We start from the raw sequence: 24,994 nt of genomic DNA on the forward strand, positions 1-24,994 counted from the left end.
ATAAAACACACAAATTAAGTTCTCCATCATACTGAAGGTTAACAAAACCCAAGGTATGTTCAGTCTTTTTTATTGCTGGGAGAATTGGACCCACCACACACAACCACCAAAGATTTTCTTGGACAACACAGAACTTGATGCAATCAACTGAATTCTACTTCCCAGGCAGAGGTAGAAGAACTGATTATCTTCTTGTACCTAGCCCCAGGCTCCAGTGTCTAGTAAAGTATTCGGCACATAGTAAGCTCTTAACCCCCTCTCAGGATTGCATCTGGCAAGTTTCCAGTACTCTTCCAGTCTTGGCTATGGGAGGGAAAATCAAGTAGAAGCAGACACATTCCATTCCTAGTTTGGGCAGTGGATAGTGAGTGAAAGGCAATCTGCTACAAGGCAAAACTCATCTGTGCTGGAAAGTAGCAGCAAGGGAGAGAGTCAGGGGAGGAGATTCAATTTTACTATGCAGAAGAAGGCAACGGTAAACCACTTCTATGTTTTTACCAAGATAACTCTATGGATCCACTACCAGAACGAATGCAGATGGAGGTGGGGCGTTCTGGGAAAGATGTATCCATGAAGTCGTTATGGGTTAAAATGACTTCACAGCATAAGACGAAACAAGCTCTTAGCAAATACCATAATTACTATTAAAACAACATGAACTCACATTGAGTTGGAGTGATCCCTTTTTTTAATTTGGTACTTGATAAGTGATTACTACATGTCAAGCACTCTGCCAAGTGCTGGAATAAATGCAATATAAGCAGATCAGACACAGCCCCTATCTCACACAGGGCTCAAAGTCTAAGAGAGAAGGAGACCAAGTACTGAATCCCCATTTTACAGATGAGGAACCTGAGGTACAGAGACGTTAAGCAATTTACCCAAGGTCACACAGCAGGTGAGTGATGAAAAAGGATTAGAATCCAGATCCTCTGACTTCCAGGCCTGTAGTTTTTCTACTAGGCCATGCTGCTTCTCCCTAGTCATCAAGACTCAACTGGCAGCACAGCAAAACTACATAGCAGAACTGAGCTGTGCTCTCTGTCCACTCTGCCCTAGAAGCGAACCAAGTCAGCCCTGGGCTGCCCAAAAAGTTGGCATTGCCACATAATAATAATAAGAATTGTGGTATTTGTTAAGCTCTTACTCTGTGCCACGCACGGTACTGTGCACTGGGGTGGGTACAAGCAAATCAGGCTGGACACATTCGCTGTTCTGTACGGGGATCCCAGTCTCACTCCCCATTTTTCAAATGAGGTAACTGATGCACAAGAGAAGTAAAGGGATTTGCCCAAGGCCACTGAGCAGGTAAGTGGCAGAGTCAGGATTAGAACCCATGACCTTCTGAATCACAGGTCCATGCTCTATCCACTACACCATGTGGCTTCTGTGATGGCAGGTCACGCTATGACCTCCTGCTGGCCCCCTTGGCAGCCCCGCCTCTGGTGGTCCCAGCGCCCCCTGGGCCAACAAGGGTTAGGGTGGGGACCGATGCGTAGCAAAAGTCTGAGGTTGGGCCACTGCAGGAAACTCAGGTTTCCAGTCAGCATGGCCTAGTGGAAAGGGCACAGACCTGCGAGTCAGAGGACCTGGGTCCATCAGGGAGGGTAGGATGGAATAAAAGCCAAGAGAAGTCAAAACAGGCCACAGGCACCAGCCGAAGAACCAGTCTTCTGGGAAAACTTCCCTATATGGCTCAGAGAGCTGGGCCTCCCTCATGCTGTCTGAGGGGGTAGGGAAGGGCTTGGAAATGATGATGATGATGATAATGGTGATGATGGTATTTGTTAAGCACTTACTGTCTACTTTTTTTGTTTTATTGTCTTTCTCCCCCTGTGAGCCCATTGTTGAATAGGGATTGTCTCTATCTGTTGCCTAATTATACTTTCCAAGTGCTTAATACAGTGCTCTGCACCCAGTAAATGCTCAATAAATATAATTGAATGAATGAATGAATATGTGTCAAGCACTGCACTTACTATGTGTCAGGTATTGACCTAAGCACTGGGGTGGATACAAGCAAATCGAGTTGGACACAGTCCCTGTCCCATGTTGGATTCACTGTTTCCATCCCTATTTTACAGATGAGGTAGCTGAGGCACAGAGAAGTGGAGTGATTTGCCCAAGGTCACACAACAGTCAAGAGGCAGAGCCAGGATTAGAAACCATGACCTTCTGACTACCAGGCTATGCTCTATCCACTACACCATGCTGCCTCTGGAAAGTAACCCCTGGTGCAGGCTGAATCCCTGATCACCCACTGGCTCCAGGGCCATTAATCCCAGGGATCAGGACCTTTTTCTTTAGCAAGAGAAGGACAAGACTAGGGCCGGGATAAAGATGTCATGGATGAAGGGACGTCACAAAGATGTTTTCTTAACCTTTAAGTGCCTGGTGGTTCTTGGGAGCTTAGCGAGCACCTACAACCGTCAAATCATCTGGTGTCCCCCACGAGTCAGTAGAATCCCATCTTTTAGAAGAAGGGAGACTACTGTGTTGACCCTGTGTGGAACAGTGGAGTTAGAAGACGCCCTTTACGGGATATATATTTATTATTTGTTTTATGCTCTAGAAAGCCACAATAAGAAGACATGCTGCAGATGTTCCTGAACAGCTTTTCCCAATCAATCAATGGTATTCATTGAACATTTACCGTGTACGGTGTGCTATACTAAATACTTGGGAGAATATAATACAGGGGAGTTGGTGGATGCGATCCCTGCCCACAAGAAGCTTAAAGTCTAGAGGGGTGGACTGTGAACTGCCTTTTAGTGTCCAGGAGACCAAGGCTGTAGGTACATAACTTCATGTAAATCCTGACCTTTGCTGATTCTGGCACCAACCCACAAAAATACAAAATGGGAAATGCTATCCAGTGGATAGAGCACCGTCCTGGAAGACAGAAGGACATGGGTTCTAATTTCAGCTCCGCCACTTGTCCGCTGCATGACCTTCATTCATTTCATTCAATCGTATTTATTAAGAGCTTACTATATGCAAAGCTCTGTTCTAAACACTTGACCTGGGGCAATGCACTACATTTCTCTGTGCTTCAGTTCCCTCATCTGTAAAATGGGGATTAAGACTCTGAGCCCCTTTTGGGACATGGACTATGGCCAACCTGATCAACTCATGTCTATTCAAGCTTTTAGTACACTGCCTGGCAGGTAATACGGGCTTAACAAATACTATTTTTTAAAAAAAGTTAATTGCGAATACAATGAGGAGACTTGCCGAGAGGCTCTTGCTGCCACCTAGTGACTAAATTGAATCTTCACCTGGCTGCAAGAGAGCCTGGATTTGCATGTCATCTTGTCGCTTAAATTCCTCTATAACAGAGCCAGGGCTAATGAGTTCCCTCAGTGGGAAGCGAAGTAGCTTCTTTGTGGGGAACTAAATAATGAGGGGCGGGCCTCTCCTCTTCCCGATGGTCTCTCACCTTCTACACCATGACCCCTTGCCTTCAAAACTTCATGATCAGTCAGTCTGGTCTCAGGGCCTACGCAGAGCAGTGGTGGCTCTTTTGGGTGGAGGGAGAGAAAATAGGATTACTGCCTGTCCATCAGGGGAGGAGAGCATGGGGATAAGTGTTCCATGGCTCTGTCTTCCCCGCCCAAGCACTGCCAGAATCCGGTCTGAAATGGAAACTGCAGTCAGGAAATTCAGTGGGAAATAATAATAATGATAATAATAATGATGGTATTTGTTAAGTACTATGTGCCAAGCACTGTTCTAAGTGCTGATAATAATGATAATTATGGCATTTGTTAAGTGCTTACTATGTGCCAGGCACTTTACTAAGCAAAGGGGTGGGTACAAGCAAATTGGGTTGGACACAGTCCCTGGCCCACATGGGGCTCACAGTCTCAATCCCATTTTACAGATGAAGTAACTGAGGCATAGAGAAATGAAGTGACTTGCCCAAGGTCACACAATGACAAGTGGGGGAGCCCTGATTAGAGCCCAAGACCTTCTGACTCCCAAGCCCATGCCTTATCCACTATGCCATGTTGCTTACTCCAATAAATCCCCTCTGGTCATCCCGCTTCAGGTTGGGCTGGTGAGGGGAATTCCCCTGCTGGTGATCCACACAGGTGATCTTTGCCCTGGTGATCCACATGGGTGATCTTTGCCCTTAATCCAACCTCCTTCCAGGCAGCCAAGTCTCCTCTAGGTCCATCTTGACGCAGAGGAGACCCAGCCTCATCCCAGTGGTGCAACAGAGAGGTTAATCTGTCGATGGATCGATTCAGGGGATGGCCCAGATTTCCCGATTGCTGGCTTAATGCTTTGCCCCCAAGACTTTGATGCTTCGCCTTTGAAAACAGAGTTATCTGGGTAGGGCTTTAATATGTGGACGTCAAGCAGTAGTGATAATAGTGTTTAATGAGCAACCACTGAATGAGATGAATTGCATGAAGCCCCTGGGAGAATACAACTGAAAGAGTCACCTTCCCTGTTCTCAAGGAGCTTATCCTCTAACAGGGCAGACTGAAATAAAAAGAAAAACAGCGTGACTTAGGGGAAAGAGCACTGGACAGAATGTTAGGAGACCTTTATTTTAGTCCCAGTTCTGCCATTTACAAGTTCTGGGACCTTGGCCAAATTACTAAACTTCTCTGTGCCTCAGTTTCCCCATCTGAAAAATAGGGATTAAATTTCTTCCTCCCCCACCCCACCACAACAGTATCCCATCTGACTACTGTGTTCTCCCCAAGACTTTCTTAACACTGTAGACAACATCACCATCCTCCCTGTCTCACAAGCCTATATCTTTGGCATTATCCTCAATTTATCGCTCTCATTCAGCCCAAATTTTCAATCTATCCCCCAATCCTATTAGTTCTACCTTCACAACATTTCTCCATTCCACCCCTCCTTCTCCATCCAAATTACTACCAAGCTGATCCAAGCACTTATCATATCCTGGTCCGACTACTGCAATCAGTTTCCTTGCTGACCTCCATGCCTTCTGTCTTTTCCCAAGCCAATCAATGCTTCGCACTGCTGCCCAGATCATTTTTTCTAAAATAGCATTCAGTCCACATCTCTCATCTCCTCAAAAACCTCCAATGGTTGCCCATCCACCTCCACATCAAACAGAAAATCCTTGCCATCAGCTTTAAGGCACTCAATCAACTCTCCCCCTCCTACCTGAGCTCTCTGCTCTATTCCAACTCAGTCCCCTCACTTTGCTTCTCTGGCAGCAACTTACTCACTATTTTTTAAATGGTACTTGTTAAACACTAACTATGTTTCAGGCACTGTACTAAGTGCTGGTGTAGATAGAAGCTAATCAGGTTGGACACAGTCCATGTCCCACATTTGGCTCACAGTCTTAATTCTCATTTTACAGATCAGTCATTCAACTGTATTTATTGAGCATTTACTGTGTGCAGAGCACTGTACTAAGCCCTTGGGAAAGTACAGTATAACAATAAACTGATACATTCCCTGCCCGAGAGTTTACAGTCTAGAGATGAGGTAACTGAGACAAAGAGAAGTTAGGTGATTTTCCCAAGGTCACACAGACAAGTGGTAAAGTTGGGGTTAGAAGCCAGATCCTTCTGAATCCCAAGCCTGTGCTCTATTGACTAGGCCATGCTGCTTCTTCACTTGTACCTCAGTCTCCTTTATCTCACCACCTACCCGTTATGCATTTCTACCCTCTGGCCTGGAACTCCCTCCCTCCTCTTTTCAGACAGACCTCTACAGTTCTTCTAAAATCACATCTTCTTCAAGAGGCCTTCCCTAACTGAGCTCTCCTCTTCCTGGTCACTGTCCCTTTTGCATCACCTAGGTACTTGGATTTGTATCCCTTTAGCACTTGATAATCACCCCATTATCAGCCCCACAGCTCTTAATTACATATTCTTATACTCTTCCAGTTCCTTTATCTGTGAATTAATTAAATGTCTGTCTCCCCTCTAGACTCTAAAATCCCTGTGGGCAGGAATCCTGTCCTGTACAGTGCTTGGACCCCAGGAAAGCATTTAATAGATAACATTGATTAAGTGGTGACATAAAGTTGTCATTTAATATAATCTCCTAATCTCCCTGTGACATTTAATTTATCAGGAGCAAACATTCACTCTCTCTGCTTACCTGCATCCCTCAGAAGACTGTAAACTCATCATGGGCAGGAAACTTGCCTAGCGCTTTGGATCAATCAATCATATTTATTAAGAGCTTACTGTGTGCACAGCACTGTTTTAAGTGCTTAAACTCTCCCAAGTGCTTAATACAGTGTTCTGCACCTCATAAGTGCTCAGTAAATAACACTAATGGGTTGATTGCCAGTTTGGTGGATGCCGGATAAATCAGGTAGAAATGACTAGTAACTTCCAGCTGTTTGAGTTCATTAACAACAGCTCCTCTACTGTCAAAACTTCTTGCAAGACAACTCATTCAGACCCACAGGGGATTTGAGCTATTCACATTCATTCAGTCAGTCAGTCATATTTATTAAGCACTTACTGTGTGCAAAGAACTGTACAAAGCACCTGGGAGAGTACAATATAACAAAAAACAGATACATTCCTGCCCACAATGAGCTTACAATCTAGAGAGAGACATTCATAGAGATAAATAAATAAATTACAGATAAATAAATACAGAGGGGTTGGGGTTCCAGCAGACAAGTCCTTTAACAGCTACCAAACCATGACACAATAGCTCAGGGGAAAGCTCAGTAACAGTGCTTAGAACAGTCCTTGGCACATAGTAAGCATTTAACAAATACCATCATCATCATCATTAGCATTAGGCAGAGAAAGGAGGCTATATCCCTCTCCTGTGGTAATTTTTGTGCACTTACCATGTACCAAGCACTAAACTAAGTGCTAGGATAGATACAAAATAAGCAGATCAGACATGGGGTGGGGAGAACAGATATTTTATCCCCATTTTACAGGGAAGGAAACTGAGGCAAGGAGAAGTACAGTGACTTGCCTAAAGTCCTACAGCAGCCACATGACAGAGTCAGAATTTAGAACCAAAGCTCGGGCTCTTTCCACTAGACTGTGCTGCTTCTCAGTCTGAACTCTCATCACAGTGGAACTCTGCTCAGGTCAGCTCAGAGAAAATGAGGCACAGAAATGTACACAGTTGAGGAGGACACACAAGACATGCAGGATCATGGGACATGCACATGCAGTGACATGCACACACAGGATTGAGGAAAGGACATACCCACAGGTATGCACAGGGCTGGGGAGGGATGTATAAAGACACTCTCTCTCTCTTCCTCTTTCTCTCTCCTTGCCTCAAAGCGCTCATAAAAATCCCATCTCCTCCAAGAGGCCTTCCCCAACTAAGTCCTCATTTCTCCTACTTCCTCTCCCTTCTGGAGAGAATTTGGATTTGTACTCTTTATTTACCACACTCTCAGCCCCACAGCATTTATGTAATTATCCATAATTTATTTATTCATATTAGTATCTGCCTCTCCCTCTAAACTGTAAACTCCTTATGGGGATGGATCGTGTCTATCAACTCTGGTATATTGTCTGCACACAGTAAGCACTCAGTTGATTGACTGACTGATGTGGGAAGGACAGGCTTATACACAGACATACGCCAGGTTCAAGGAAGGACACAAATATGCACACTGATACACACACTGGGCTTGGGGAGAGAAATACACCCACCCCCTCCCTGCCGCCAACACACACACACACACACACACACACACAGAGCTAGAGATGTCACCCAGGAAATGTGGTGAGAACTTTAAAAGGACTCCTTCCCTGCTGAGATCAGGCCCAAAGATGGACTGAACCAGGTCCCTGTCCCGGCTCCATCTTTTGTGGCACCCAAGGGGCAGAGCCGACAACCTACAGCTGCTGCCTGCCTACCTGGCCCAGGAGACTGTAGAGCAAAGTGACCCCAACAATGGCCCAAAAGACACTGTGGCAAAATGACACCACCCCAAACCCCCAAACCCAGAGGGGCAAAGGCCTCAGAAGTTGGCACCCTGACTTAGACTGATCTTGAATCCCCCACTGACCTCTCACTGCCAGGAAAGTAGCCTATTTTGGGGCTGAGTGTGTGAGTGTGTGTGTGTGTGAGGGTGGTGGAGGGGTCTGTAGGCAGGCGACTCTGGATTCTGGGTATCCAGCATGGGAAGGCACATGAGTCTGCACATGGCTCAGGCACTGCCAGTCCCGCAGCGGACCCAGCCCCTGAGAGAGCGAGATCCTAGCAGTGATGGGGCAGCAGAGCAGAGAGCCTGTCCACTAGCCATGGCCCGCCGCACCCGGCCCAGACCACTCAGCCCAACCCACCTGGTCCTTCCAACCCAACCCGGCCTGCTAGGCCTTCTCCACCCAGCCCATACCACCCAATCTGGCATACCTGGCCTACCCGGCTCTTCCCACCCAGACCGCCTCACCTGGCCCACCTCACCCAGCCCACCCCACCCAATCTGGCCCACCCAGCCCATCCTATTCACCCCTTCCCACACAGCCCTGTTTTACCCAGACCTTGTCACCCAGCCTGCCTCACCCGACCCACCTCATCCTCTGGGGGAGCCCTCAGGGCCTGGCCCAGCCATGGCTTCAAACCACAGTTTGATCGTGAACAGTAAAAACATGGCTTAGTGGAAAGAGCATGGGCTTGGGATTCAGAGGATGTGGGTTCTAATCCCGGCTCTGCCACTTGACTGCTGTGTGACCTTGGGCAAGTGACTTAACTTCTCAGTGCCTCAGTTACCTCATCTGTAAAATGGGGATTAAGACTGTGAGCCCCACGTGGGACAACCCGATTACCTTATAACTACCCCAGTGCTTAGAGCAGTGCTTGGCACATAGTAAGTGCTTAACAAATACCACAATGATTATTATTATTACTATTACAAGTGCTCCACCAATCTCTTTAACCTCACCAGGAAATATTCCTGGAAAAGCTTTGGAAAGCCTTTAAGCAGTCAAATAGAACACAGCCATGTTTAAGTGGGCCAAGACTGATAACCGGCCTGTCGGACAAGGGACAGGGGAAGCAGCAGAACAATCCAACTGCTAAAGAGGAGTATCTGAATTGGTTCTATCACTTAGCCACAGTGTGATCTTGGGCAAGTCACTTAACTTCTCTGGGCTTCGGTTTCCTCACCTGTTTTCCCTTAGGCTACGAGCCCCATTTGAGACAGGGACTGTATCTGAACTGATTATCTTGCATTTCTCAGTGCTGAGTATAGTGCTTGTCACATAGCAAGTGCTTAACTATACCACAGTTATTATTATAAAGCAAGGAATCTCGAGGAGTCAGAAAGCTAAGGACTGGGAACTCTCAAATCAGCTTTGCTCTTCTCTGTTTGTTAAGCCCTTACTGTGTAGCAGGCACTGACCTAAGCACTGCTCTAGGTTGGTCACAGTCCATATTCCATGTGGGGCCACAGTCTTAATCCCCATTTTGCAGATCAGGCAACTGAGGCCCAGAGAAGTTAAGCCACTTGCCCAAGATCACACAGCAAACAAATGGTGGAACTGGAATTAGAAGCCAGGTCCCTCTGACCCCCAGGGCCGTGCTCTATCCACTAGGCCAGCTGCTTCACTAGTGGTGTGAATCCCCTTCACTGCTTTCCCAAGCTCGGTTCTGGAGTGCTCACGCTCTTTCTCTCTCCACGCCGGGTTTCCTCGGGTTTCCGTTTCACCTCTAAATCTGAGCCGAGCTCGAGGTCCAGGCTCCTACTCAGCTCTTTTCTATGAGAATCTGCCAGTCCCAAATCAGCTCGAGCAGTCCGCAGTGCCCTCTCCTGACCAAGTTTTCAATCGCCACGAAAATACCCGAAAAAAGGCTAATTTCATTTTTCATCCTTGTTGCAGAAAATGTTTCTGAACTTACTTGAGAAGCAGACATCTCAATTAATCAATCAATCATATTTATTGAGCGCTTACTGGGTGCAAAGCATCATACAAAACATTTGGGAGAGTACCATATACCAGAATTTTTGTTGGTTTTTTGGTTGGTTTTTGACACGTTCCTTACCCATCAGCTTATCGACTAGAGGGGGAGACTTTTTTTATCCAGCTAGGTTTACGGACTTTTGGAGAGTTTTTGCCTGTGTACAACCCAGGCAAAGGAGAAATTTGCCAGCCCCAATACATAGAATTGTGAACCAGAAAGCCATGGGACAGGGAAACCAGAAGGAGAGAAGACTGCACTGTGGATGGACATTCATTCATTCATTCAATAGTATTTATTGAGCACTTACTATGTGCAGAGCACTATACTAAGCGTTTGGAATGTACAATTCAGCAACAGATAGAGACAATCCCTGCCCAGTGATGGGCTCTTAGTCTAAACGGGGGAGACGGACAACAAAGCAAAACAGAACAAAACAAAAACAAGACAACATCATCAAAATCAATAGAATCAAGGTGATATACACCTCATTAACAAAATAAATAGGGTAATAAATAATATATTCAAATAAGCACAGTGCTGGGGGGAGGGAAAGGGGGAAGAGCAGAGGGTGGGAGGTGGGGGAGAGGAGGGACATTGCCTAGTCAGTTTTACCAAACTGAGCAGAGATTATTTTCTTGAAGAAGCAGCTAAGGGGAGAAGTAATGTTGGATCTTCCTTTTAGAGGAAAGATCCCTCCAAAAGGGACAGCTTTCAAAGGTCACTCTCAAGCATTCATTCATTCATTCAATCGTATTTACTGAGTGCTTACTGTGTGCAGAGCACTGCAGTAAGCGTTTGGTAAGTAAGCAATGGTCTTTCTGCCTTATCGAAGGGACTCTATTCTGTCCTAATGTCTCTTGACCTCTCAGCTACCTTTGTACTGTGGACTGCTCTCTCCCTTCTCCCAGAAAAGCTATCTTACTTGGGCTTAATAGAAACATTTCTCTCCTGTTCCCTCTCTGATTAGTCAAACAATAAGATTTATTGTGTATTGCATCAGTCTCCTTGCCGACCTCCTTGCCTCCTGTTTCTCCCCCCTCCAGTCTATTCTTCACTCTATTGCTAGGATCAGTTTCCTAGAAAAAATCAGCCAATGTCTCCCCACTCCTCAAAAACCTCCAATGGCTGTCCATTTACCTCTGCATCAGACAGAAACTTCTTACCATTGGCTTTGATGTACTCAATCAGCTCTGGCCCTCCTTCCTCACCTCACTGATTTCTTACTACAATCCAGCCTGTACACTTTGATTCTCTAATACCAATCTACTCACTGTACCTTCATCTCATCTATCCCACTACCAACTCTTTTTCCACTTTTTCCCTCTGGCCTGGAACAACCTCCCTCTTCATACATCATCACTCAACAAATCATCACTTTTCCTACCTTCAAAGTTTTCTCTAAAATCACAACTCCCCCAAGAGGCCTTTCCTGACTAAGACCTCATTTCTGCTACTTGCCCTCCCTTTGGTAACATTTTAATCACTTGGATTTGTTAGATTGTACTCTCCCAAATGCTTGGTAAAGTGCTTTGCACATGGTCAGCACACAATGAATACTATTGAATGAATGAATCTGTACCCCCTAAGCAGCTGATACTCATCCCCTACTCCAAGCACTTGATATTTACCCAACCCTCAATCCACCACACTTATGTACGTATCCTTATCCTCACGGAATGACTTTTCCCTTCCCTGTAAATTACTTAATTGTCTTTCTTCCCAACTAGACTGTAACCTCACTGAGGGCAGGGAAAGTGTCTGACAACTTTGTTGTATTATTCTTTCCCAAGTGCTTAGTACATTGCACTGCACATAGTAAACATTCAATAAATACCATGACTGACTGATTGATTGGAGTCAAGGTGACTCGAAATTCTCCTGGGTGATGGGGTGGGGACCCTTCCTTGGACAGAATAGGGCAAGGGGTTCCCAGTCCAACCAGAACAGGGTGCACAGTCAGAGTGGCATGAGACTGGCCCTATCTGGGAACACCTACTGGTTCCTATTAGGACCACCCAGGGCTTCCCCTGCCCCCCAGGGACTCAAAGCTGGGGTCTGGAGCTGGTCTTAATAATAATAAAAATTGTGGATTTGTTTAGCACTCACTATGTGCCAGGCACTGTACTAAGCTCTGGGGTTGGACACAGTCCCTGTCCCATGTGGGGCTCACAGTCTCAATACCCATTTTACAGTTGAGGTTATTGAGGCACAGAGAAATGAACTGACTTGCCCAGGGTCACAAAGCAGACAAGTAGCAGGGGGTCAGAGCCCACCCTCCCCTGCTGAGGGAAGGGACTGGATCTGGAGTATGATGGCTCTGGGCTGGGGGGCAGGGGGGCGGTGGTTAGCGCAGATTGGGAACCAGTAAGGGAGTCAGCCAGTCAATCATATTTATTGAGCTCTTACTGTGTTCAGAGCACTGTACTAAGCACTTGGGAGCATATGCTATAGCAATAAATGGACACGTTCCCTGCTCACTACAAGTTTACAGTCTAGACAGGGAGATAGTCATTAATATAAATAAATAAATTACAGATCTGTACATAAGTCCTGTGGGGCTGCGGGCAGGGGGATGAATAAAGGGAGCAAGTCAGGGTGATGCAGAAGGGAGTGGGGGAAATAATAATAATAATGGTATTTGTTAAGTGCTTACTATTTTCCAGGCACTGTACTAACCACTGGAGTAGATACAATCAAATCAGGTTGGACACAGTCCCTGTTCCACATGAGGCTCACAGACTCAATCCCCATTTTACAAATGAGGTAGCTGAGGTACAGAAAAGAGAAGCGACTTGCCCAAGGTCACTCAGCAGACAAGTGGCTGAGCTGAGAATAGACCCCATGACCTACTGACTCTCAGACCCATGCTCTATTCACTACATCATGTTGCTTCGCAGGTAAGGAGGGCTTAATCAGGGAAAGCCTCTTGGAGTAGTTGTGCCTTCAATAAGACTTTGAAGAGGGGGAGAGTAGTCAGGGAGAGGGGACAGGGCTGGGTATGGAGTGATGGCAGATGCCAGACTACTTCCTACCTCATGAAGCCTGTCCCCTAAGGACATCTCAGCACCCAGGAAATTGGCTCTGAGGTGAAATGTTCTGGGGACTGGTGAGACCCTAGAGATGGTGTTTGGGTGTCAAGGAGGGTGGAGCTACTCAGAGGAGATGAGACCTGGCTTGGTTTTCCCAGGCCAACTGTCTGGGGGCTGTTCTCTGGGGGAGTGACGAGGCCCAGAACGCCCTGTAGGGTGAGAGAGCAACTACTTCACCTCTGCCATCCATCTCTCTCCCCATCTCATGGGCCGGAACTCTTAACTTCCAGTCCCCCTGCTCTGCTGTGACTGGCTGGCTCTGTAGGGAGTCCTGGGATCAGCGTAGGCTTAGAGCAGAGAGGACTGGGTTGAGGGGCTGCACTCTGTATGATGAATGCTCTTATTGCTACTGTTTTCGTCTGTCTCCCCCGATTAGGCTGTAAGTCCGTCAATGGGCAGGGATTGTCTCTATCTGTTGCCAAATTGTACATTCCAATCGCTTAGTACAATTCTCTGCACATAGTAAGCGCTCAGTAAATACTATTGAATGAATGAACAAATGATAAAGAATCAGGCCATCAGTGGCATTTATTGAGTGCTTACTGTGTGCAGAACACTATACAAAACACTTCGGACCCTGGAAATGAGACCCTCCTCCTGCTATCTTGGGAGGAGCACAGGGCCCCAGGGAGAGATAGCAGCCAAGCCAAGAGAAGCAAGAACTCTGGGCCTAGGGATGTTTTCTGGTTGATCAGAATTCTCCTCAGAGTATGATGCAGAGTCATCTGCTGCCTACCTGTAAAGCCTACGGAAACAGCCATTGAATGCCCACTAAAAACTCACAAAACCCACCCATCCACAACTCTAAAATTCCCCTTTCCCAGAATCAAGCCTGGAAGAGGCCTGAACTGGGCTGCACCATCAGAAAGTACCAGGGGGCAGGGGTTGGCAGGGGGAACATTTGGCCTTGACAGAAGACAGATGGGATGGGGGAGGAACTGCACCATCCCCAGTCCTTGCTGACTCCAGTCACCACTAGTCACAGCCCACCTTTCCCAGCTTACTCTGCCTCCAGTACCTGGACTGCCTGCCCAGAGGCTGGTCTTTCCCTCCTTCTTCCCACAACCCCCCAAAGACCGCTCATCTCTGAAAAGTCCTACTTAACACTATGAGCCCCACAGGGGACAGGACTGTATCTGATCTGATTAACTTGTATCTATCCCAGTGCCTAGAACAATGTTTGACACATAATAAGTGTTTAACAAATACCATAAGTATTTTAAGTGCCAGCAGCTGCCAGCATTCCAGTTAAAAATGTTCTTAACTTGTGCTTTCTCCCCATTAGATTGTAAGCCTCATGTGGGACTTCGACTTACTGATTTTGTATCTACCCCAGGGCTCAGCACAGTTCTTGGCATATTTTAACAAATACCACAATTATGATTATGATTAATTCAACACTGCCCAGAATCCATACCCAGACCCTCTTAAATTGTCCCCTCACTCCAACCACCTATTCTTATAGGATCTAATGGATAATGAGTTTCTATCCCAAGAGGATTTCTCTCTGAGAGAAACAAATAGAATAATTTGTTTTCCCATTTTTTCTAGTGGTTCTGGGGAGGGAAGTCTCAAAGGAGTCTCTTCAGTGGAAAATTTGAGAAGCATCTAGAAAATCCCAAACCCCTAGACAATTTATGTGGGAGAAGAAAGAACGTATACAAAAAGAATATGTCCAAGGCTGGAGTAATAATAATAATGATGGTATTTGTTAAGCACTTACTATGTGCCAAGCACTGTTTTGAGCACTGGGGTAGATACAGGACAATCAGATTGTCCTATGTGAGGCTCACAGTCTTAATCCCCATTTTACAGAGGTAAAATGACAGGAGTAAGTGAATTGCCCAGAGTCACACAGCTGACAGGTGATGGAGCTGGGATTAGAACCCATGACCTCTGACTCCTAAACCCATGCTCTTTCCACTGAGTGATATCATTATCAGGTCCCACATGGAGCTCACAGTTATTCAATCCTCATTTTTCAGATGAGGGCACTGAGGGATGAGAAGATAAGTGATTTGCCCAAGGTCACATAGCAGAGAAGTGGTGAAGCCAAAATTAGAACACAGTTCCTTTGTCTTCTAGGCCTGTGCTCTTTCCATTAGGCCACGCTGCTGCTCATAAGTATTTAACTGGATTCCACCAGCACTCTGCCACTTTATGTGATAGGAAGGAAGCCGCTAGATACTATATCCTCAAAATACCTTGTGAACCAGCAGTGAGATCCCTCTGAGACCAGCTGTGAGAGATTTTTATTTTCTAGGAATTAAATTTGGTTAACAGGTTCACATAGCAGAATGGCTACACAAAGTAGTTGATTGGGGTAACATTCTTAGGGCTTCAAGGCCTTAGTTCTAGAGTATTATCCAGGTTTGCTTGTTTTCTTCACTTCACAGGGCAATTAGACCCATGGTTCAGCAATGTAGGGTAACACTTATTTGCCACTTAAAGATTTTAAAAAACAATAACTTGCCTGAAGTCAGATTGTAGAACAAACCCAGATTTCTCCTACCCTTGCATTTGTCCTAACATTAACCCAGGTTTGCCAAACCCTGCAAATTACTGCTGTATTTCTCATATTAATTTCCTCTCAGTCACACCATCCATGGATTCCTCCTTAGCCACCTCCAGGTGAAGGTGCTAATTTCTTTCCATCTGCAATCAGGACAGATATTGATCCAATTTCCAGTCTTTAATTTTGGTATTTCATAAGTGCTGTGGTGAATACAAGGCAATCAGTTCAGAAACAGGCTCTGACTGTAGGACAGGGACTAAGAGGGACAAAGGGCAGCTATTCTATCCCCGATTTATAGATGAGAAAATCTAGGCACAGAGAGGTTAAGTGATTCATCCACGGTCACAGAGCAAGCAAGTGGGGGTCACAGAGAAAGTGAGTGAAGACCTCAGAGCAAGCAAGGAGCAAGTGTTGATGCCCTCACCCAATCTAAACGGGGTTTATGGCTCAGGCTGAGAGCAGGGAAGCTATCGAAGGAGAAAGCCACATTCAAAGGAAACTTTGCTTACCTTCAGCCTTTAGTTCTCAGGTTTCTTTGACTGAAAGAAAACTCAGACAAAGCTCAGATTCTTCTGAGGAAAGTAGTAGGCCACTGGGGAAGCAGTGTTTCCTCAGTACTCCAGGATGAGACATGTTGGGTACCATATTTCTGTCTTCCCTTATAGTTTTCATGGTGACTACAGGGAGAGGGGATTAAGGGCAGGTCAATGGGGCAGTTCCAAACACAAGGAGAAGGCCTAGGACAGGAAAGCCAGGGGTGTGGCTAATGAGAGTCCACTAAATCAATCAATCAATCAATCAACAATATTTATGGAGTCCTTACTTTGTGCAAAGCACTGTACTAAGCACTTGAGAGAGTACACCCTGGCAGTGGCCCTATGTGGCAAGAGGTGTGTGAGTTGAGTCTCTAGGCCCCCTCCATTAAAATCAATCTGTAGAACTGATCAAAGTCTAAATGCCCTTGGCCTGGAGCTCTGCAGCAAACTGATTCTGAAGGTTGAAGTTAAAAAGCAAGGGATGCTAGCTCTCTAAACATTCTTAAGGGAAGCTGTCCAGCCTCTGTTTACCCAAACCATGCTCTTCTGCAGCTCTATCAAATGTTGGAAAAGCAATCTGGTCTAAAGGCAAGAACATGAGCCCTGGAGCCAGGAGAACTCGGATTTAATCACAGCTCTGCCAATTGCCTGCTGGGTCACCGCAGGCAAGTCACTTTAGTTATCTGTGCCTCTTTTACCTCATCTGTAAAATGGGAATTAAATGCAGGTTCTCCTTCCCCCTTAGACTATTCACAAGTTCTAGATTTCATGAAACATCCGACTGCCAGCCCACAACATGATTTGGAAGACCACTTTCTCAACCTTGATAGGCATATATTATTAAAAGGTTACTATTCAAACTTGCATAGTATTTGTTAGCTACAGAAGAACCTTAATATATACTTGTTTTCCTGAATTGCTCTCAAAACATTTTTTATCTGGTTCCATATCAGGAGATGGTTTTCAGCTGTATCGGTTACCTGGGCCCTGTCTGGAAAGCTAAATGGGGGAAAGAATCAATACAATTCAACCTGCTTTTTTAGCATCTCCAAATGCTGAGAGGAAAATGACTTGGGATAAGAGTGAGCAAGTGCTATAAATAATAACTGTGGTAGTTAAGTGCATATTATGTGCCAAGCACAGTGCTAGACCTCTGGGGCAGATACAAGATCATCAGATTAGACACAGTCCTTATTCAGTGAAGGCCTCATGATGCAAAGACATCCGATCTCTTCAAAATACTCAGGTCCATGCTGCTATGTGACTTGAGGCAAGCCACTTCACTTCTTTGTGTCTCATTTACCTCATCTGCATAATAGGGATTGAGACTGGGAGCCCCATGTGGGACAGGGATTGTGTCCAACCCAATTTGGAAGTACCTGCCCTGGGGCTTAGTACAGTGCCTGACACCTAGTAAGCATTTAAATACCACAACTGTTATTATTATTGCTATAAAGGGGAGAAGGAAATTAAGTGACTCTGTCCAGGTAGCAAAGTAAGGTTTAAAAAATGTCAGGGGTAAGCCACTAGCCAATTTGGAAGAAATGCAAAGAAAGGAAGATTCTGAATGCAATCAATCCATTGCATCAAGTGTCTGCTTACTTTGTGCAGAGCACTGTATTAAGGGCTTGGGAAAGTACAGTACAATAGAGTTGGTAGGTGTGATTTCTGCCCATAAAGGGTTTACAGGCTTCGGGGAGGAGATTACAATATACAGGAGCTTGGTGATGAAATAAGACTATTGGTCCTTCACCACAAGAAGGGTGGTCCCTAGAGGTACACTAGTTCACTTACAAGTATAGGAATGGGCACATCTGAAAATAAGTAAAGAAGCAAAATCATTGTAGACACTTTAGTCACATTTGTTTAAGTGACTCAGAAACAAGGACTTCTAATCCCACCTTTCCCGTATTAACATCCTCTAGTTCATCTCTTTCCAAACAGCTTTACCCAGAGGCCTCTGAAATCCACTCTATGGGATTTACCATTCCCTTTATTCCCATATAGAGTTCGATAACTCAATGAAGCCAACCCTTTTTTCACTGGAAGATGTTGAATATAATTATCAGCGATTTACATCAATGGTACTGATAAAGCTGTTACTCTGCGTAGAGGTAGAGGAAGCTGTAGGCTTCCTTACTCAATCTCAGGCCATCCTAGAGCAGGTGTGTTCACTGCTGGTGTCTCTGAGTATTCGGGCTGGCCCAAAGCTCTCAGCAAATACTCCAGCAAAGCAAAAGAGCTGAGGTATCCTTTTCCCTGTAGTGGAGTGTAGTAGAGGAAGTTACTTGGTATAAAATGCAAAACCCTGAAAGAACAACCAACAAGGGAAAGAGCAGAAGTGGCATAATAAGCATGATTGGAAAACAAGGGGTTCCATTCAGAAGATGGTTAATAAAATGTTGATGAGCTCTGTTGCCTTAAAGGTTAATCACTATGGAATCCTCCAGAGAGAACCGTATGACTGCAGTGCTTCCTTAAAAAATGTGGGTTCTGTGCAATATCTTGTGGAACCGACAGTTCTTCTAATCAGTACTTCCCTACTCCATTTATAAACTGGGAAAGGTTCTCTTTATTCATCACTTTGTTATGGTATGTACTAAGCACTTACTAAGTATCAGGCACTGTACTAAGTGCTAGGGTGGATACAAGTTAATCAGTTTGGACACAGTCCCTGTCCCTCATGGGGCACACAGTCTCAATCCCCATTTTACAGATGAGGCACAGAGAAGTAAAGTGACTTACCCAAGGTCACATAGCAGGCAAATGGAACCAGGATTAGGCTCAAGTCCTTCTGACTCCCAGGCCCCTGCTCTATCCACTAAACAATACTGCTCCTCCATCACTTAAATTGAAGGATCAGAAAATGGACCCCCTCAATTACATTTGTTTTATGGTATTAAGTGCTTACTCCGTGCTAAGCACTATACAGGCATTATACAAAGCTAATGTGGTTGGATATAGTCCATTGTACATTCCAAGCACTTGTACATTCCAAGCGCTTAGTACAGTGTTCTGCACATAGTAAGTGCTCAATAAATACTATTGAATGAATGTCCCACATGGGATTCATAGTTTTAATCCCCATTTAACAAATGAGGTAGCTGAGGCACAGGAAAGTGAAGTGACTTACCGGAGGTAACAAAGGCAGACAATTGGAGGAGCCGGGATTAGGATCCCAATCCTTCTGACTTCCAGGCCTGTGCTCTATTCCACTAGACCATGCTGCTTCTCAGTGTGTAATTATAATTGTAATAGCATTACAATTAAGAGCCAATCTCCTTCCTAGGGCCCAGAAGGGTTTGGCTAAACTGATGGACAGCTGGTCCATAAAGCTGGAGAAGGGAAAGGTAGGAATGACTGTTGATTCATCCCTAGCTGACACACAGTTCCTTTATTCATTCATTCAATCGTATTTATTGAGCGCTTACTGTTTGCAGAGCACTGTACTAAGCCCTTGAGTTTCATTGAGTTCCCAGGGGCTTGAACAGCTTGTGTGAATTTCATTCCAGTCCCTCTGACATTGGCACATTTTGGGGATCTCAGAGATTGTGAGATTTATATTCCTGGTGCAATGACGGTCACCTGTGATATACAGCAACATCAGGGTTGATAGGATAAGTTGATTATCCCTAAGTCTGTCACAAAGTCTGTTTTGTCCCACCAATAGGCCGATTAGCTGTTCTTACAGTTAACGGCAGTAAGAGTGTCCTGTATCCATTATCAGGGAGAATGGCCTGAAGTTTTATCAATGCCCATAAAGCAATGCCCATTGTAGGAAACAATAGAAATCAAATTTAGAGTAAAGTCAATTAATCATATTTTTTGAGCTCTTACTGGGTGCAGAGCACTTTATTAAGGACATGGAAGAGAACAATATAATGGAGTTTATATATACATTCTCTACCCACAGTGAGCTTACAATCTAGAGGAATCTGTGAGCAGGATGGCATAGTGAATAGAGCACGCTACTGGGAGTCAGAAGGTGATAGGTTCTAATCTTGCCTCAGCCACTTTCCTGCTGTGTGACCTTGGTCAAGTCACTTCACTTCTTTGTGCCTCAGTTACCTCATCTGTAAAATGGGGATTGAGACAGTGAGCCCTGTGTGGGATAGGGACTGTGTTCAACCCGATTTGCTTGTATCCACCCCAATGCTTAGTACAGTGCCAGAAATGTGGTAAGCACTTTACAAAATACCATAATTATTATCTTATAGTATTCCCAGGTTACTTCCCATAACCTTGTAACAGCAGAAGTATGACAGGAAAGTCTTGGGTTGTGTTGCTTGCTGAGGAGAGAGTATTCCAAAGCTTTGTAATTTGAATCCCCCAGATTCATTTCCAAGGATTACATTGACTGGTGGCGGTCCACGAGCCAATGATGTTCAGATAGACAAAGAGGTAGAAAAATCAGATCAAGGAGGAAAGCGTGGATTTGGCAGGCAGAATTTGGAATCAGCTTTTTCTGCTTCTGTTGTGTCACCCACTACTTAGTACAGAGCATTACAGTGAGTAGTGGTAATAATACTTCAGTCCTGACTATTACCACAGTGAAGATCCACAAAGCTGTGGCAATGTCCACAGCCTCGAGAACCGGACCTCTTCCAAAAGACACATCCCAGTTCTTGAATTATGTCACCTATGGACCGTTCTCACAGCAAATTGCAGGACAAAGTTACCAACAATCGAGCAATGGTATTTATTGAGCGCTTACTGTGTGCGGAGCACTGTACCAGGTCCTTGGAAGAGTACAATACAGCAGGGTTGGTAGACGTGATCCCTGCCTTCAAAGAGCTTACAGCCTACTGTAACTATTTGGGGGGGGACCAACTTTGTATTTTGGGGGTGGACTTGAGGAGGGTCTGGGGTAAAATATCTCTCCCATCCGCATGGGGTTAGGAGCAGCCTCCATCTACCCGCATCTTTTGAGCAAGGGTAAATTGGTTTCCACCTCAGTGCCTTTCTCTGCATCCATACAAAGGCTCCAGTTTGAGATAATAACAATAATAATAATAATCATAATGGTACTTATTAAGTGCTTACTATGTGCCAGGCACTGTTCTAAACACTGGGGTAGATACAAGGTAATCAGGTTGGACACAGTCCCTGTCCCACATGGGACTCATAATCTTAACTGGCATTTTACAGATGAGGTAACTGAATCACAGAGAAATTAAGTGACCTCCTCAAGGTCAAACAGCAGACCAGTGGAAAAGCTAGAATTAAAACCCATGTCCACTGACTCCCAAGCCCATGCTCTTGCCACAAGGCCATGCTACTTGCTTATGAAAGCTGGTTCTCCTATTGTTTTCCCACCCAATCCAATGTACATCCTTCAGCTGACTTACTGCATCTATTCTCTGTTCTTCTAGTTTCCCATGTCCCTCCAAACATCTCTCCTGGAAAATCTCCCTTGAGCCCCACCTAATGTTGGAAGTGGCAGCCTGATGGTAGCATTTTTCCAAGGGCTGGTATTACCCTGGGTCTCCTTCTACTGCTCTGGCAAACATTCAGTGGTATTTATCGAGCGCTTGTTGAGTGTAGAGCACTATATTAAGCATTTGGGAGAGGTTACAATACCATAGAGTCGGTAGACATGGTAGAGCTTTTATTCTAGAGATACAATGCAATGTGAACAAAAGGTAATCCACCTGTTTGAGTTCTTGCAAGACCTTCCCTGGGAAGAAACTGCCCAGTGGAGGACTATGGGTGGAAGAGAGATGAGCGAGACCATCTCCGATTGAGCCTGGGCCTACCCAATCCAAATCATGATGGGGACCTCATGCCAGTGAAGGTCGATTTGTTGAAGGGGTTGGCTCAAACTATGGAACATGCAAACATCTAAATTCCCAAGCTCCCAGACCCAAAGAATGGATGGTTCAAACTACTGTCACTCTGAACTAATGGGTGTTGATTATCGCATTGATCCCGGCCACTCTAAAGAATTTTAGAAATCTCCTAAAAATCACTGTGGTAATAACTTGGTCCCTCTTCCCCTGGCTATGCCAAGTTACTCACTCTTTACCTCTTCCCTCCTTCCTACGACTCAGAGCCCACCACGGGAAGGATCGTTTTAGCTTTAGCTATGAGTCTGTCTCCTCCATAGACTGTAAGTTCCTTGTCAACAGAGATCTTATCCACCAACTCTATTGTCTATTCAGCACTCAGTACAATGATGTGTGCATAGTAAGTGCTCAATAAATACCACTGATGGAAGAACGTGTCCCAACTTTACACCAAACCTTGACTCTGTTCACAGGAGAGGGAGAGCTGAAGGAATCAGGTGGGGCAGGTTGTCTTGGAGGAAGTGTTGATTTTTCATTCAAATCAGACTCCTGGGGTAAGTTGTCTTGGAGAAAGTGTTGGTTTTTCATTCCAATTAGTATTATTATTATTACCATATTTGTTAACTGCCAGGAACAGTACTAATCGCTGGGGTGGATTCAAGCAAATCGGGTTGGACCCAATCCCTGTCTCATGCCGGGTTCAAAGTCTCAATCCCCATTTTGCTGATGAGGTAACTGAGGCCCAGAGAAGTGAAGTGACTTGCCCAAGGTCACGCAGCAGACAAGTGGCAGATCTGGGACCAGATTCCTTACTTCATTAGGTGGGATAAGCCTATTGATCAGCCTCCTTGCAGCCCACCTGAACAATGTGGGGCAAAACCCCCATCCCCTGCAGGGGCAGGGAGTGATTAGAAACAGAGATATCTCCCTATCCACTGGGTAGGGCTCTGCCCTCTCATGATTTCTTGAGGCCTCTAGTGATCTCTGAAGCCATGAGGAGGAGGGGAAGCAATCATCTTCCCGTCCATTAGCGGGGTCTGGTCAGCCCTTCAGCCCTGCTCCTGCCCCCTCCAATGCTCAGGAGGCAAAGATCTGGGGTGTCAGCCCATGTCGGACGGGGGACTCCCCCTTCAGGACGGGGCTGGATGGGGCAGTTGGAGGGGAGCAGTGTGAATAATGACTGTGAAATCTGTTAATTGCTTACAAGGTACAGAGCATGGGACTAAATACAAGATTATCAGATTGGACACAGTCCCTGTCTCATGAGGTTCACAGTCTGAGGCGGAGGAAGAGCAGGGATTTTACAGAGTTCACATTTTACTGAGTCCCCACTTTACAGATGAGGAAACTGAGGCCCAGGGAAGTTCACTGACTTGCACAAGGACACAGAATAGGCAAATTAGGTGAGAGAAATGAAAAGCTGCAATCGCTGCTGTTGTTTTTGAAAATCACCAGATCTGGAGCTGAGTGAGAACTTCTGGCCGAGGCTAACAATAACAATAATAATAATAATTATCGTACTTGTTAAGTGCTTACTATGTGTCAAGTACAGTTCTAAGTGCTGGGAATGATACAAGTTAATTAGGTTGGACACAGTCCCTGACCCACATGGGGCTCACACTCTTAATCCCCATTTTACGGATGAGGTTACTGAGGTCCAGAGAAGTTAAGAGACTTGCCCAAAGTCACATAGCAGACAGGGACTGGAGTCAGAATTAAAACCTGGGTCCTTCTGACTCCCAGACCCATGCTCTATCCATTAAGCCATGCTGCTTCTCTGCTGGCCCCACCCTTTCCCTCATATCCCCCAAGAATTCTTGTGGAAGAGGATAAGGGGGAGCAAAAGGAAAGTGTGTCTGATATATTGTAGTGTGGTACTCTCTCAAGTGTTTAGTACAGTGCTCTGCACATGGTTAGTGCTCAATAAATAGGATTGATTGATTGGAGGGCCTTGGGGAGCTGGGCAAAAGAACAGGGTGGTAGGAGACCAGAGGAAACCAGAGCAGGGGATGGAGCAGCAGAACAGGACTGTGATTTGAGAAACAGCATGGCCTAGTGCAAAGTGGAAAGCATGGCCTGGGAGTCAGAGGACCTGGCTTCTAACCCCACTTCTGCCCTTTTGTCTGCAAAAATAAAAGCAATGGGAACAGTTGTGGCTTTTCATTTCTCCCACCAAGCTTCAGTGCTGAAAGACCTTCTCTAACTGATTCCTTGAACGCCCTGGGGTGGACCTGACAGATGGCTGCTCTCTCACCCATCATTTATCTGTTAGAAGACGGGGAGTGAAAACATTCATCACAATTCATTAAAATGCAACCGGGCTCAAGGGCCAGAGGAAAACGACTAATGGAAAAGGTCACAGAGAGAAGCCTCGCTGTTGAATAATTTTGCTGGGAGGGCAAGTCATTTCACTTCTCTGTGCCTCAGTTCCCTCATCTGTAAATTGGGGATTAAGAATGTGAGCCCTGTATTGGACAGGGACTGTATCCAATCCAATTATCTTGTAACTACCCCAGCACTTAGAACAGTTCCTGGCACACAGTAAGCACTTAACAAATACCATCATCATCATTATTATTATTATTTCTCCAACCCAAAGCCAGAGAAATGAATGATCAGGTAACATATATGTTTTAATAGTGGTATTTCTTAACCTCTTACAATGTGCCATCCACTCCACCAACCACTGGGGCAGATAGGAATCTCCAGGTCGAACACAGTTATTATCCCACAAGGGGCTCACAGTCAAAGTAGGAGAAGAATGAGTATTTCATCCCCATTTTAGTATTATCGTTATTATTTTAAAATTATTATTCTTATGTTTAGAGCTTACTATGTGACAAGAACTGTATTAAGCACTGGGATAGGTACAGGTTAATCATGTTGGTCACAGTCCCCATCCCCCATAGGACTCGTAGGAGGGAGAATCCTCATTTTATAGATGAGGAAACTGATTCACAGAGAAGTTAAGTGACTCACCCAAGGCCACACAACAGGCAACTGGCAGAGCCAGAATTAGAACCCAGGCCCTCGGACTCTCAGGTCCAAGCTCTCTTCACTAAGTCATGATGCTACTGTCTTCTGAGGGGAAACCCTCCCCTAGCAACAGGCTACCTCAGAGGGACCTCAGGAGAAGTTCTGAGGGTCCAGAGGCTGCTACTGGTG

Source organism: Ornithorhynchus anatinus, chromosome 5, assembly GCF_004115215.2.
Source record: "Ornithorhynchus anatinus isolate Pmale09 chromosome 5, mOrnAna1.pri.v4, whole genome shotgun sequence".
NCBI classification, from domain to species: Eukaryota; Metazoa; Chordata; class Mammalia; order Monotremata; family Ornithorhynchidae; genus Ornithorhynchus; species Ornithorhynchus anatinus.